This window comes from Crotalus tigris, unplaced genomic scaffold, assembly GCF_016545835.1.
Source record: "Crotalus tigris isolate CLP2741 ecotype Arizona unplaced genomic scaffold, ASM1654583v1 scf7180000023617.9722795, whole genome shotgun sequence".
NCBI lineage: Eukaryota > Metazoa > Chordata > Lepidosauria > Squamata > Viperidae > Crotalus > Crotalus tigris.
The window spans coordinates 189,521-205,266 of NW_024100081.1; positions in this window are offsets into that span (position 1 = coordinate 189,521).

Sequence of the window (15,746 nt, forward strand, 5' to 3'; positions counted from 1 at the left end):
TACACCAGCTCAAGACTTCTCATACTAATTGAAGGTTGAAGACATGTTTGCTGCCCTCACAAGATAGTTTAATGTAATATGGCCACTGCATATATACAAGAACCACAGGTGAAAGCTGAGTGCCAGATGGGGACCAAAAGTGGATAAGCTACCCTAAAATGGACACGGCAAGCCTCTCCACAAGAGCTACTCCTCCTCCTCCCTGAGCACCCATACACCAATTTTCTAGAAAGAAAGGCGAAAACATACTCCTGCCTTGCTGGATCTAAAAAGCATTGAACTGACATTTGTGAATTTGTACCAGTTCTTTCCCTGTTTTGTTAACTTTACTATTGCTATATCAGTTTCATTTGGAACATGGTTGCTGTCGCATTAATTCAGAATCTATGACTACTTGTAGTCATAGTAGTACTTATAGTCTGATGAAGCAGAAGGATTCCTTTCAACCAATTTTTGTTAAAAGCAACCTTCAGGTATACAGCTGTGATTTTAACTGAATGTCATGTTTAAAGAAACAATTATTCCACCCCATCCTCTCTCAAATATTTATAATAATGGAAAGATTATGCTGAATAAAATAAATCTCTCAGAAGATAATAGTGTGCTAACTTTATATTTTCAGAGATATTATTCCAGGTGCAAAGCTGCTCGTCTCAGAGCACCAATGATTAGAGTTGCCAAGACATGCAAATACTTTTCTTTCTGTTGTCTTTGAGATTTTTACTGTAAGATTTAGATATTTAAGCATTTTTTTTCCTAATGGTCGCTCAATAGTAAGCTTATTTTATAGATATAAATAGTATATTATGTTACAGGCCGCTCTAAGGGATATAGTCATCGTTTTGTGAATATCTTGCTTGAAAATCAGCGGGTCAGCATTTTCAGCTCCTGATGAACCTTTCATTAAAATATTATGTGCACTCAATTCATCCAGAGTTAAGTATTTTAAATCCCATTAATTTCAGTTTCAATAATTAAATATATCATTAAATCTTTCCCAGTGAAATCAATGGGACATAAGAGTCCTTTAAAAATGGGTTGGATTCCTTTTTATACCTGTCAGCATTCTGTAATGTAAGGAATATTATGGCCATAAAGGTGGGTTGTATTGGGTGAGTGAGTGCCAGTCCAATTCATTTCCTCATTATCTTTGCTTCATCTTCCCTGATATCCATCTCCCCTCACCTTCACTTCTGTCGAACTGTAGTTTATTCCTGTGGCAGCGTCAGCAGTGTAGCCCCTGCAGAAAGAGGCTTTACCTGGGTACATTTGGAATCTCTAAAAGCACATTTCCAGAACTTTCTCAAAATGTCTGACACAAGCCAGGTTGCTGCTTTGTACAGTATCAGCTACACTGGGCATGGTGGAACCAGCCCCCCCTTCTTGATCAGAAGGAAACCTAGTTCCCCAATATCCCAACCCCACCCCAGGATTCTCCACTCTTGAGTTTGCCTGCTGGCTTCTATTTTTGGCTAAGAGAAATAAAGAATGGAACTGTTTCAAACTTCATTTTCTAGTTTTGAAAGTGAGTCTGTGAGTTTATCTGGGCAGTGTTGCCTTCTTTTATTAAAGACTATAATTGCAATAATAAAAACTGATACAAACTAAAAGAAAGATCGAGTAAAAGGTGTAAAGGGAAACAAAGTAAGAACAAAGGATAGAAAGAACAAAGGATAGAAAGAACAAAAAAAGAAAAGAAACAACCATGGCATTTTTGAAAAAGAATATAAGTCTTAGGCTGGAGCTTTGTGTTGCAACGGGCCAGCTTCCCATCTAACTTTTTAAAATAACATTTTGATGTAGATGGCATACAGCTTTATCCTTCCTTTTCAGCTGACCAAAATGAGGGTGTAGATGTTCTGAATCAATCCTTGAGCAAGATGAGGGTAAGTGAGTGAATAAGCTTTCTGTGCAGGTGAGTGATTATTCACTGTGTTTGCAAGAGGACTGCAAAATCTATCACTGTCAGGTGAAGATACAGGTGATTTGATTTGTTGGGAGTATCTTTTAGCAGTTTAAGCTGATGCATATCAACAACACTCTCTAGACTGGAGTAGCTTGGAATTAATTATTCCTGCTCAAGTAACCTTATAGTTGGATTATTATAATACACTTACAGTAACAGACACTACAGGTAGTCCTTGACTTAGGAACCACATATGAGCCCACTTGAGGTGGATCAAGTGGAACTCGGCAGGTCACTGACCTCACTCAGTATGTTTCTTCTGATGAAGCAGAAAGTTTGCATTGGAGAGGGCTTGTTCTACTTTCCAATGGTTCACTTTTGTTGGTTTCCTGCTAGATTCTCGTGACCCAGGATCAGATTGCCTTAGCAGTAGTCTTTCTCTACAAATGAAAGCTCTGTTGTGGGTACATGTCCTCAACAAAGGTAATCAGGTCACTTTGGAGATGTGGTAAGAAGATTGTATGGATGAACCCCTCTGTATTTTTTTTTTTTTTTTTGGGTCATTCATTCGAAATCCACTTACCATATATTCCGGTGTATAAGACGACTTTTGAGAGCGTCGAAACAGCCTCCGAAGTCGGGGGTCGTCTTATACGCCGAGTCGTCTTATACGCTGGAAATACTGGTAGTTTCCAGCGTATAAGACGACTTTCTAGGCATGCGACTCGGCGTCGATGGTCTTGCGACCCGGCGTCGAACTAGGGGGTCGTCTTATATGTCGGTCGTCCTATACGCCAGAATGTACGGTATTGGGTAGATTAAAGATGTGATAAATACATTACACTAATGAATGCTGTTTTATGTGTTAGCATCAGTACACTTTTGGTGTACTAATTATTTCAACCTTTTATCCCAGAAGCCCGCAATCTTTGGGGCACCAGAGATCAGTTCTATGGAGAAAGATTTTTCTGTGGACCAGAGGGGGGCGTGGTTTCATGTGCTTCCTGCATCCCTTGGATGGGGCTTTGCTTGTTTGCACAGCGCAATTGCTGGCATGCTGCGGCCTGCTGCCGGTCCACAGACCGAGGGTTGGGGACCCCTGTTCTAGCCCATTCCACTTTGATCTTACTGCCTGCCCAAACTGATGATTTATGTATACATGTTTGAAAGCCTTGTAGTCTATTGTTCCTAAGCTCTTGCAAATGTTTGTTTTCTAGGATAGGAAATAGGTCATAAGTATTTCTAGGCAGTGCAATTTTCATTATCTGAGTTGGAGAAACTGACCTGGTAAATGGCTACTTCGCTAATCAGAATTCCCCACCTTCTGCATCATTTCATTCCAATTTACTAGCATATGATTTGAATATCACATTGTTGCCCATTAGCAATCATTGGTCAACCACCCAAATTGGTATATATTTGCTAAGATCTTATTGTTTGAAGCATTAGGGTTTGATGTTTTAATGTTAATTTTTTGTGATTCAAAATGCACATTATATTTTTATTGGCTACGAATTATCAAATCAGCAAGAGCTATTGTATTAACTCATCTGGAAATTGATCGCAATTAGGCAGTTTCTATACAGAATTTCATCAGGTGATTTGCTAAGGTCACACATTACTTCAAAAGGATGGGAGGTCAAGCAAGAGATTTTGCTAACTCTGCAACTTGCCCAATTATGCTTTTAAAGGATGCACACATGGGAAACTTTGCTCTCTGCCATTACAAATAGGTCCATTATATTAATGCAACCTTCTTCATAGTATATCATTAACATGTGGAATTAGGATATTATTTTTTAATCCAATAAATTTATGTACATCAAATCTGTCAAAATATAGAATACTCCAAATTTAACTGCACGACAGGTTTTTTTTTTTTTTACTGAATATCAAGGTCTTCTTCTGATTAGCTGCAGCCAAACCAATGGCTTTTGTAATATTGCTTTGAATTTTAGACACAAGAGCAAAAGTTTTGTACGTTTTTTTTAATCAATCATCTGTAAAAAATTCTCCATCTGGACCTTTTCCCAACACAGATATTTAAAATAAAATCTTTACCAGTGAAATACAGAGTACTACGTAGTATTGTTACTTTACTGCTTAGAATTGTTTTTCCTTTTGGGCTTTCTTAAACTTAAATTTTATTAATGACCATAGACTGGCATGAAACAATACAATATAAAAAGTAAATCATATGATGTAGAAGGTGAAGCACATAGAAACAGTCAGGATATCAATATTAATCAGAATAGAGCTGGAAAGAATCTTGGAGATCCTCTAGTCCAGGGGTAGGCAACCTTGGCTCTTTTATGACTCGTGGAATTCTGGGAGTTAAAGTCCATGAGTCATAAAAGAGCCAAGGTTGCCTACCCCTGCTCTAGTCCAACTCCCTGCTCAAGCAGGAAACTCTATATCATTTCAGATAAGTGGCTATCCAGTCTTTTCTTAAGAACCTCCAGTGATGAATCTTCTGAAGGCAAGCTGTTCCACTGATATTTTTGATCTTGATAAATCTTGATATTTGTCAAGATTGCCACATATAATTTTGGAATGTCAAAATTTATAAAAGCTTACAGAAATGTCTGCAGCAAAAAAGAGGGGCTTCTGGATCACAGATAGAACTTTGTTGTCTTCTTCTTGCCTCCAGATTAAAAAGTAGTCCTTCAGCTCAGACTACTCACAGCATTGTTTCTCACAATGGTCTCTGGGGTTCTTGTATACCATTTACCTACCCTTGTTCACCAATTTTCAAATGAATAATGACCCATTTAGCAGAACATCATTATGCCTAACTGACAATGGATCTCAAATCCACATCATTAGACAGGGATCTTTACCTTCGCCACCTATGACTCTTCAATTACAAATCAGATCATTATGGTTTTTCACCTCCTAGTATGCTGTGACATTTCTATTTGCACATCTAGATTATGATGTGGAAATGCCTTTGTACTTGATTCTGAGTTTCATATTGCTAAGGCCCAGTACCACTGAATAATAACTCCACTAGAAGGAGACAACTTGGAAAAACTCAACTGGTACAGAAGAATAAGCACAAGGTCACAGGTGACAGAATTCTATTCCATCTGTGGTGCCATTTTCTTAGCAGGAGGGATTAAAGAATGTGATATTCTCTAGCTTAATTCACTGCCCTATTACACTCCAGCTCCTCTTTTTTTTAGTAATGTCCTTTCATTACTAATTAAATACAACCCACTCGTTTAAATGCTATCCTTGTGCTTAACAAAAGAATTTTGCCCTCTTGCTTGTCTCCAGAGAAAACTCCCTAAAGCTGAAAAAGTTAGCAATATTTGACCTGTCTCAAACTTGGCTCTTTCTCTTAGACTGATTAAATTGTAAATTCCATCAATGACAGATTTGAGCAATCAGTTAGGCATTGATTAAGATTAGCAAAAAATATAATATGATCTTTTTTTAAAAAAAATCTAGGATTAAGACAGTGAGTGATTCAAATATGTGAACAACTGTTTCTCTGTGTGGATACAGCTTCCGGAAGTGCGTTGTGGGCAACAAAAAGTTAACTACTGGTTCTGCTGAAGTGTGTGAACTGGCTGAATCCCACCACTGGATTAAGATATACAGGTAGCCCTCACTTAACAACTGTCTACTTTAGCAACAATTCAAAGTTACAACCATGCTGAAAAGTAATTTTATGAACTGGGGGTTGCGCTTATGGCTGTTGCAGCATCCCTGTGCCCATGTGATTGACATTCAGGTGCTTTGCAACAGGTGAACAGGGAGAACCATTGAAGCATCCCATGGTCATGTGATCATCATTTCCATACTTCACAGCCAGTTTCCAACAAACAGAATGAATGGACAAGCCAGTGGTAAAATCATAAGTCACGATTACGTAATGTTTTGCTTAACAACCATGGTAGGTCAAAAGCCCATCACAGTTGTGTGATGTCTAGTAGCTTAACAACTGTGTTGCTTGGTGTCAGAATTGCTGGATCCAACTGTGATTGTTAAGGCAGTACTACCTATAAGCACAGGGACAGGTACTGTATAAGGCTTAAAGTACTCCTTTGATCTCTTTACATACCATATACTTCACAAATACATATGTATGTATTTCACAAAAAACAGCCAGAAATATTGGTTCCATTTGCTTCTGTATTGTCATGAAATGTTCCTCCTAGTTGCAAGAAAGTTGCCCATTGTAGCAAAGATTTGTAAAAGAACTACACATGCAATATGCCCAACACAAGACAAGGCAGGTCCTGATAATGCCACTGTCTATGGTATAGGAACAGACATGTCATTTGTGTAAGGATGAAAGCAGGACAATGTTCCTCTTCTGAAGGTCAGTCCTGATCTTCCTTTAGCCATTGTTTTTGGTCATAGGAATCCCAGTGTCTTTTTGCCAAATTTACTTTTGTTTTGCCTCTATGTCTTATTTTTTCTTAGGACAATTTTAAGTATCCGTTGTGGTATTTTGGTGGAGGGGATTGTGTAGAAATAATATTCCAGCTATCTTAGGAAGAAGAACTGTTGTATTATCCATCCCCCTTCATAATTTTCTCTCTTCCTGAACTAGTCCTGAATATTTGTGTGTAGCATGGAACTATCCTACAATGTCTTGTCCTATGGGGATTTTAGTGAGCATTTTTTACATTGTCTGCACTGGCAGGGGAGCAAAAATGACATCTTTATGTACATTTTCTCTCTCTCTCTCTCTCTCTCTCTCTCACACACACACACACACACACACACACACACACACACTCCAGACAAAATAACCTTGCGTTAAAAATGACATTACTGGTACTTCATTGGAATTGGAGTTCCAAAAATATGATTGATCATGCAATTACTGAACCTGTGAACAGGGCTTCACTTCCTGTATGCCAAACATTTCAGCATAGTATAACTATTTGCCAGGTAAGGTAGAAAGATGTATTTGCTGTGAGGTGGTGAGAACATGAGATCTCACAGGCTTTGAGTCTTGCATCTTGAGGAACCAAGATAACATCATCATGATAATATTTTGCTGTTTCTTAGTGCGGCATTCTTAAACAAAATGGTCAAATTCTCCTCCACAATATAGATGTAGGTCTATAGCCAATGGTACAACTTTTTTCAGATATATGATGGTACTCTGCTGGTTCCAGATAACTTTAATTCAACTTAATTCTGTTCTTAAGCTAATACTTGGCAGACATCTCATAGATATAACCTGGGCATAAAAGTATTTTTTTACCCTCTGTTGACATAAGGGTATAATCTGTCACTTACAGTTCACCAGGGGTCCCCAACCTCCAGGCTGTGGCCTATTTGGAATTGGGCCGCATGGGTGGCTGGCTGGAGCATGTGCATGCAACTCAACCTGTGCGAGCGGCAGGCTGGCGGGCATTTATGTGTGTCCACACCAACCTACTGCTTGCACAAGTCCAGCTGCACATATGTGTGCCAGCACACTGCTTGCAGTGGCTCACTGCTTGTGCAAGAGCTGCACGTGTGTGTATGTGCTGGCCCACTGCTCATGTGGTCCAGTTCCCCTCCCCCCCAGCTGGGCCATCAAGCCACAAAGGTTGGGGACCACTCATTTATGCACAATATGGCTCAAAATAATTGCTTTTTCTTTCCCATTTTGTATTCTCTATAGAAACCTATAGCTTCTATATGAGGCTGTATTTCAATTATTTTCAGAAAGTTTTAGAACGTGAAAGTCCAGCATGCCATTAAAACATACATTGCAATAGCTCAACTAGTGGATCAGAAAGAGCATTTATTCTATGCTCTTTATCTGGTTACTTTACAGAAAGAGTGAAGTTCAAGAGTTAAAATAAGAAATACTTTGGTGCAGTGAGGAGGTAATCAGAAGGACTCAAAAAGTGGAAGAATGGATCCTCACTACTGAAATACTAAGCTGGAGATTTGTATGTCTTCTAGAGTTATTCAACCATTCTTAACAATAACAAGGACAGACTTCACAGTATATCATCTCCGTGATGAGATGACAGGGGTGTGATACTAGAAGACACTATGTCACTCTTGGAGATCCTTGCAAAAAGTTTTCCTGCAGGAATTTTGTCAAAGTCCATTGGAATAGCATATACTGGGTTTAAATCTCTAATTTGAAAAATGTCCACAAATGCAAATTGCTGAAGATGGGTGGACGTTTTCAGCATGAAAATTGTTTTGGTTTTGATACTGGCTTCCTGAAAGGACAATTTACCATGTACCGTGACACTTTGAATGGCATCCTAAATAAATAGACAGCACTAAATGGATTTCTAAATGAAATCCACAGCCCACAGCCCAATTTTTGCCAAATTGTCACATGTACTCTATGTAGTTGAAGTAAGTAATCATATTTAATTTGTCCCTCGGGAATTTTTTCTTCATGATTAAGGATTGTACGCTGACATAGGATTTAACATATGGGTTTTGCTTCTAACTAAATATTAAATATGCATTGGATTAAAGACAGAAGATTTAAATACATTTGAGGAAAAGTTATTGATGATTGTTTATTCTGAAGTGGGTATATCTAATTTTTATTTGAACTTGCTTAGTGCCACTGGATGTTTTGCAGATCAGTTTTGAAGTGAAGAATGTTACATTGTAAAAGAGAGATTGCTTTCACGATGAGTCCTTTAGTTGTTGCTAAACTAAGCTAACCCTAACAACCTTCTATCACTTTGTGTTGATATGCTCAGAGCCATGGATTCCTCTTTTTTATGAGTACCTTGAACAGATATTGAGAAGTAAGTGGAATTTAATACTGTCTGTGGCTGATTTCACAAAAGTAAGCAGGATTGAACCTAGTTAGTATTGGGACAAAAGGTGAACAGGAAATGTCAGAGCCGTAGTGTTGTTGTAAAATAAGTATTTGCAAAACAAATATACAGGGAGACTATTTCTTTCTTTGACAGCAAAATATTGTGGGTAAACTCTGCCACTTAATTTAGCATTAGCTTTAGGCAGATAGAATATTCTGAGTTAAGTCTCAGTCTGAAATAGATTTTGCTTTTTATAAAGTTTTGTTTTCTTTTTGCCATCCAAATTCATAGCTGGTGATCTTTAGTTGTTAGATTTTGTTCCAATAATGATACTGTCCAACTGTACCTAGATGTCTTCCAATTTTGGGGGGACTGCTACACTCAAGTCAGGATCAATATTTGGCTCTGATGGTTAGGAATTATGGAAGTTGACAATCTGGAAGTTAATATATTGCTAAGTTTAAAGCAATTAACTACAGAGTTTTAAATCTAAAATGTTTTGTATATTTATTTATACATCATTCTGCCTTTTCTTGGAAAGGTGTTATAAGTTATAATAATTGATTGAGTGAGAAACTTCCACCAAATCAGTGTCGACCCTTAGGAGGGATTAAAATAGGACTACAGAAACCCAACTTCAACTTTCATTCAAGGAAGTTAACAGGGCACCTTTGCCCCTGTGGCCCAACTTCACAGAATTGCTTTTGCAAGGAAAAATTGGAAGAGAGTTTGTTATATATGACACCAGGGATTCTGGAAGAAAATCGGGATAAAAATAACAACAACAACAACCATCAGTCAATTGCAAACAGTGGCTTTACTGGAGACAGCTTCCATCCTGTGACGATATCAGTAACACCATCAAACATCCCAATCTGCCTAGCCCAGGTCCTTGGTAAGGACTCAATAGGTAGACAAAAATACCAAATCCAGTTTGAGCATCTGACTGATGGTGTGATGTTTAATGATTAACAACAGCAACAGTAGCAACAATATAGCACATGGTACACTTAAAATCATAGAGTTGGAAAGGTTTCTTTAAACCAGGGGTGTCAAACTGCTGGCCCGCGACCCAGTTGCATCATACGGAGGCCGCACCCATCTCAGCTCCAGCAATACAAAAAAAGTCATGATACGTCATGACACATCACATGACACTGCGAGTTTGACACCCATGCTTTAAACCATTGAACACAACTCCTTGCTTTATGCACAGTTCAAATTAAGTATTCTGAACAAATGACTTTTTAGTTTCTGCTTCAATACATCCACATAAGGAAGACATAATTTCTCTGTAAATTGGATTTTTAAAAAAATTCAACCCTCATAATCAGTTTTCCTGTAGCTTAACTCTATTATTCCATGTCTTACCTTCTGGATTGGGAGATAATTTTGTGACATCTTTTCAGATATCTGAAGAGTGCTATCATATTACCCTTCAGATGTCTTTTCTCCATGTTTCCCTTAAATGTTTAGCTCCTTGAATTGCTATTCATGGAACTTACTTCTAGACCCTAATCATCCTTGGCACCAATTCAGGTTGCTTTGAGTTTATTTTTTGAAATCAAACTTTAAAATCCACCTTGGGAAACCATGTTGAATGTGTCATTTGCCACTGAGGTACAGATTCCAAGTTTCTTCCATTCTTCTTTTCTCCTTCTTCCATAGGACTTATGTTCTTCTTGAGTATGGCAGGAAACTGCAATGAGAATTTGTGATTCCTAACTTGAGTTAAACTTTCTCTACAATGGATTCCTGCAAAAATGAACCAGGCCTTATTTTGTTAAAGCCCAAAACATGCATTCTTAGTTTATTGGATTCCAAAAGGAACTTTGCTATAAATTTGGGCTTCAATCTTATAAGCAAGGGCAGAGTTATAAAAATATTTTTCATTAATTAAAATAGATGCTTTATTTAACATATTACATAAACATTGTAATCTATTAGAAAAGACCTTCTAACATTTGACAACAAATATTATTTCAAATATTTCTATTTCCTTCTTCAAACTTTCGGTGAATTTATAAACGTGTTTAGTTCAACTAGCCCATGTCTGTTTACTTGGAAAATGTATACATGCTGTTTCTTCAGTTTTAGAGCTCGTTTGTTTTTTCAATAGTTAATGTACACAATTTTAGATGTAGGAATCATGTAAAGAAAAACTATTATATTTTTTTTACCCTTGGGATCCATGACTATGGTTAATGAAATTACTATATTAGTTAATTTGGTAAATAAAAATTGTATTTTATTCACATTATTTTATTTCTCAAAAGAATAGCTTCAGATGACAGTATAAAAACTGAAAGGAATAAAAACAATAATAATACCAGCAGAGAAGACTCTAATTTCTTTTTTATAAACTGAATTAATGATTTCAAGATTCAATCATGATAGCTGTTGCAGCAGTTCTGATTGTCATCATTACATAAATTCCCACATAGTCACAATTAAGCACAATGTCCCATGATTGCCATCTGTGACCTCCTGCCAGCTTCCTTGTTGATTTTGCTTGTCAGAAGCCAGCAATGAATGTCACAAGTGGCAATCAAGTGACTAGGAAATGCTGCGATGACCACCACTATGAAGACCAATCATAAATTGCCTCGTTTGGTGCTACTGGAATTTCAAATGGCGTGGTTGATAAATGAGGACTATCTTTACCACTTTCTTTCCTATTACCGCTATTATGAAAAAAGCAACTTCATTCTGTTGGTGACACTCTGCGTAGACTCCAAGAGATTAGTTATTCTCCTTGTCTTCAACGTGGCGCTTAATGACCCATGTTCTAGAACTACAAGGTGTTCAACCACTCTTTGACAGGAAGATCTAAAGGGAAGAACTCTATACGTGGAGATCTCCTTTCGCATTCACATTCACCGTACCTCTGGCGATTGAGATTATGGCACGCTGTCGATGGCAGGAAGCTCAGCCAGTCTATGGTATCTCAATGGGCTAGGAAGGGTCAAAGTTTCCTCTGAACCCTCCATAGAAATGTCTCTCTACCATGTTTGGGAAACAGCTTTACGCTGATCTTCAGAGATAACAGTTTCTGTTTTAGTGCCTGAGAATTTTAGAAAGAAAAATAAAACAACCTTCTGTTGCGGATTCCATCAGCCAAGGAATTTCGGCTGGTGGGATCCAAGAGAAGAATCTATTCTGCCATGTCCCCTGCCCTTTGGAATATCTTGCCACAGGAGGTAAGATCTGCCCCTCTCTTTTAGCATTCAGGAAAGGCCTTAAAACCAGGCTATGCCACTGGCATGGGGTCCTGAAGGAGAAGCTGCTTACTGGAGCTGGTTGGTAAACTAACAGATAAGGTATCCCACCTCTCACCTCCAAAGTCTCGGGGTTTTTTAACTATTTTAATTTCTGCAATCCATTTTATATTTATAATTGTTGTGATATGTTGCTTTATCTTGATGTAAGCTATTCAGAGTTGCCTGAACCGCAAGATGGGGGGCAAATAAATTTGACAAATAAATAGCAATAGCACTTAGTCTTATATAATGTCTCATAGTGCCCTCTCTAAGAAGTTTACAGAGTCACCATATTGCCCCCCAACAATCTGAATCCTCATTTTACCAACTTTGATATGATGGAAGGCTGAGTCAACCTTGAGCCAATCAGAATTGAACTCCTGGCTGTGGGCAGAGTTAGTCTGCTATGCTGCATTCTAACCACTGAGCTCCCACAGCTATAAATATATCAATACATCAATACATCATCATTTTTAAATCAGCATATTCAGACTGCAGTCCTGTGTACTGAAAACCATGGGCTTGGCTTCTGACAGACATGCCTGGGATCAAACTGTTAAACTCATGTAAACCTATTAACCTATAAGCAACAAATTCATTCACTCAGGATCTGATAACTCTGAACCAAATAAAATTGATTTGGGATCATGAGTGATTATTCCTCTTCCCCATTAGAATGGAACTAAAAGGAGGGAGGGGGAAAACCCTCTACTTCCTAATGGATTCAAACCAACATACCAGATGAGCCATGTAACTAGGTATCTGAATTGTTTAGACACATTGGTTTGCTTCTTCATGACACGAAAGTAAACAATCTACAAACAGAGAAAAGAAACAGATCTACATTCTGCATTATATGTTAGCTGAAGTGCAAAAAAAACAGTGATGGGACACATGCAGTATGGCTTATTTTTAAATAAATATGTGTGCATATGTTTCGGGAGCAGAAAAGGTAGCATTGTGCCAGGAGTTTTCTCTTTCATCCTACAACTGTCTTGATATAAGTGGAATGAGTACAAACTAATTGAGGTGTCGCTTAGGAGCCTTCAAAAATGGCAGGATAAAAAAAAAAAAAACCAGAGCTGAAAGGAATTTGGATTGGTGGGAATTGCCCTATCTCTTTACTTTGTAAATAATCAAAATTTATTAACTTCTTTAGGCTTGGTTAATGGAAGGATGCTTAAAATTACTACTAAGGAGTTTGATTGGTTACTGCTTTAAGAGTCTAATGTTTAATTTCAAAGTTGACTTCAAGTTTAATTTCAAGAAAGAGAGGTGAGACATTTTTTAAAAATGATTATTTAGGCTGTACTAAATATATAGGAGAAATATATAGCTAAACATCTATAGTAGGGAAAACCAGAATGTCAAAACTTTCATTGTCAGTTCTCATTTGCAACTAAAACAGTATTCTAAACAATATGCACTCTTCAACGAACAATGTATAGCCTAAGAAAACCAGGATACAAAAAAATATACCTTACAAGCAGGAATAAAAACGCATTCAACTAACTGTGCCAATATTTGCTGTGTTTTTCCTGAACATTATGACTGAACTGAATTTGGAGAGACAGAACTTACTGATATTTCAACAGTAAAATTTGAATAATTTGTTATGAAATATATGGATTTTTTTCTATGAATTTCAAAAAGTGCTGTGTGGTACTTCAGTTTCAGTTCTAAAATAGATTTGAACTGTTTGTGTGTTTCTCTCACTCTTTCTGTCTTTCTTTGCCAAAATGAAAGCTGAGCAGATATAAAAACTCACTTCATATTCGTTTGAGAAAGTTTTTCTCTAACTTTCATATCACTGCCATTAACAAGAGAAAATCCTGGCAAGCTTAAGTACAACATTTTTTTTTCATCAAATACAGCCATTTCCTATCTTTTGGTGGAATACACTGAACTGATTCAATACTGAGGCAAATACTGTAAGGTATATAGAACAGAGGTCCTTAACCCCTGAGTTGTGCCCTGGTATAACTTTGAGACTGTCAGGATCAAACTCCCGGCAGAGAGAATGCAGAGTTAGCCTGCAATACTGCATTCTAACCACTGCACCACCTCGGCTCTTCCACATTACATATGAACTTTCAGTGAAGGAAATGGATTCTGTTCCAGTTTAATTCCAATTTTAAATCCCCCAAATAGTTATTGCAGTAAGGCAGCACCTATCTTCCTTATGAGGAAAGGCTTTGGAGATGGTTAAATAGACAGGGTCAATGAAGGGGCAAAATAGAGCTATGCAAAATTTCAGGTTTCAAATGTTTTGAGATCCAAAATGTCAAAACAGCTGTTCTAGCCATACCAGAAGTATTCTCACCATTCTGCAAGTGCTCCAAGCTCAAAACCATACTGGTTATCTGGAATGGTTAGAACTGCATCAGAATTCTTCTGGGGAGGTTGGAACAAACTTAAAACAGGGCATATTTATAAAAAAGACTATGTGATGTGGAGAGATAAATATTTTGCCCTCTCTTACAGTACTAGAATCCACACACATTGATATGTGTTAGTAATGGAGTGGAAAACAGCAATGAACAGACATTGCATCGTGTGTATGTGTGTCTGTGTCTGTGTGCTATTACCCACATATGTGTGTATTAGAATGATTAAACTTTGCTCCCATTGGAAAAGATTGCAGTAGAAGAATTTACATTAAAAATCAAAGAGGAAATTTAAATATGGCTCTGTGTGCATGCCTATATGCAGGCAAGCTGCACACAAGAATTAAAGGTATTAAGGAAAGTTATGAACAACACATTTGTGTGGCTTTTGAGCCTAACTATCCCCAAAAAGCAGCAATAAGCCTGCACATCCTCAGATTTTCTGACTTTAATAGTGAAAAGATCAGTTTTATGAAGCAGGATTCAGTCATACCAAATCAATAGAACCTAGAGATTTGATTAGAGACCAAATGTCTTTGTATACTCATTGCTAGGAAGCAAATAACCAAATTTACTTTTATAAGCAGCATGAGACTTTCAAAAGCCATAGAATAGAAATGTTCTTGTGTGTCAAATAGGGTAGTTCCAAATATTTCTCTTCTAGAATGAAAACTTGGGAGCGCTTAAACTTTAATTATATATACCTTTTATTTCAACATTTAAAACCTCTTTTCTAATGGAATGGAAACCAGGTTTTCTCTGGTTAAAATATACTGTCTTCATTTTCTACTGATTGTAGCTCCCTGCTTTACAAACGTTTGTACTTTGCTTTGCTCATTGACAACGTTTACTTGGAATAATAGTACCACTTGCATTCACACAGTTCAGCTGGATGACTTAGCAAAAGGTAGAAAGTTAATTTCTCGTAGCTCACTGAAGGGTAGATAAATCTATGACCATTAATATCAGATATTCCCATTTTTAAACATTTGCTTTGAACAATGGTGAGGGGGTAGAAAGGCAGAAAGATACATATTTCTCAGGTGTTGCATGGACATAAATAAGATTTGTCTGATTTTTGAGGAGGAAAGAAATGGAATAATTGGTTCTGCATGTTTTACAATTCCTATTACCTTTTTTCTCTGTTTTTTAGCTTGCTTCTACAAGAAACTAGATTTATGTTGTAATGTGTGCTGGATGTCCTCTACTGGAAACTATCGTTCATTGCAACAAACTGCTTTTAAGAAAAGAAATAAAAGCAATGCTTATTCCATCTGTTCCACTAATGTCATATTTTTTTTTAAAAAAAAAAATCCAGTGAAAAATGTCCATCGTTTAGTGTTGACACAAACTTTTGGCCTTGGCCAGAACTGTATAAAACCTGGACACTGATATTTTTTCCATCATTACTTTTTTCTTCTTTTAATTCTACAAAAATTTG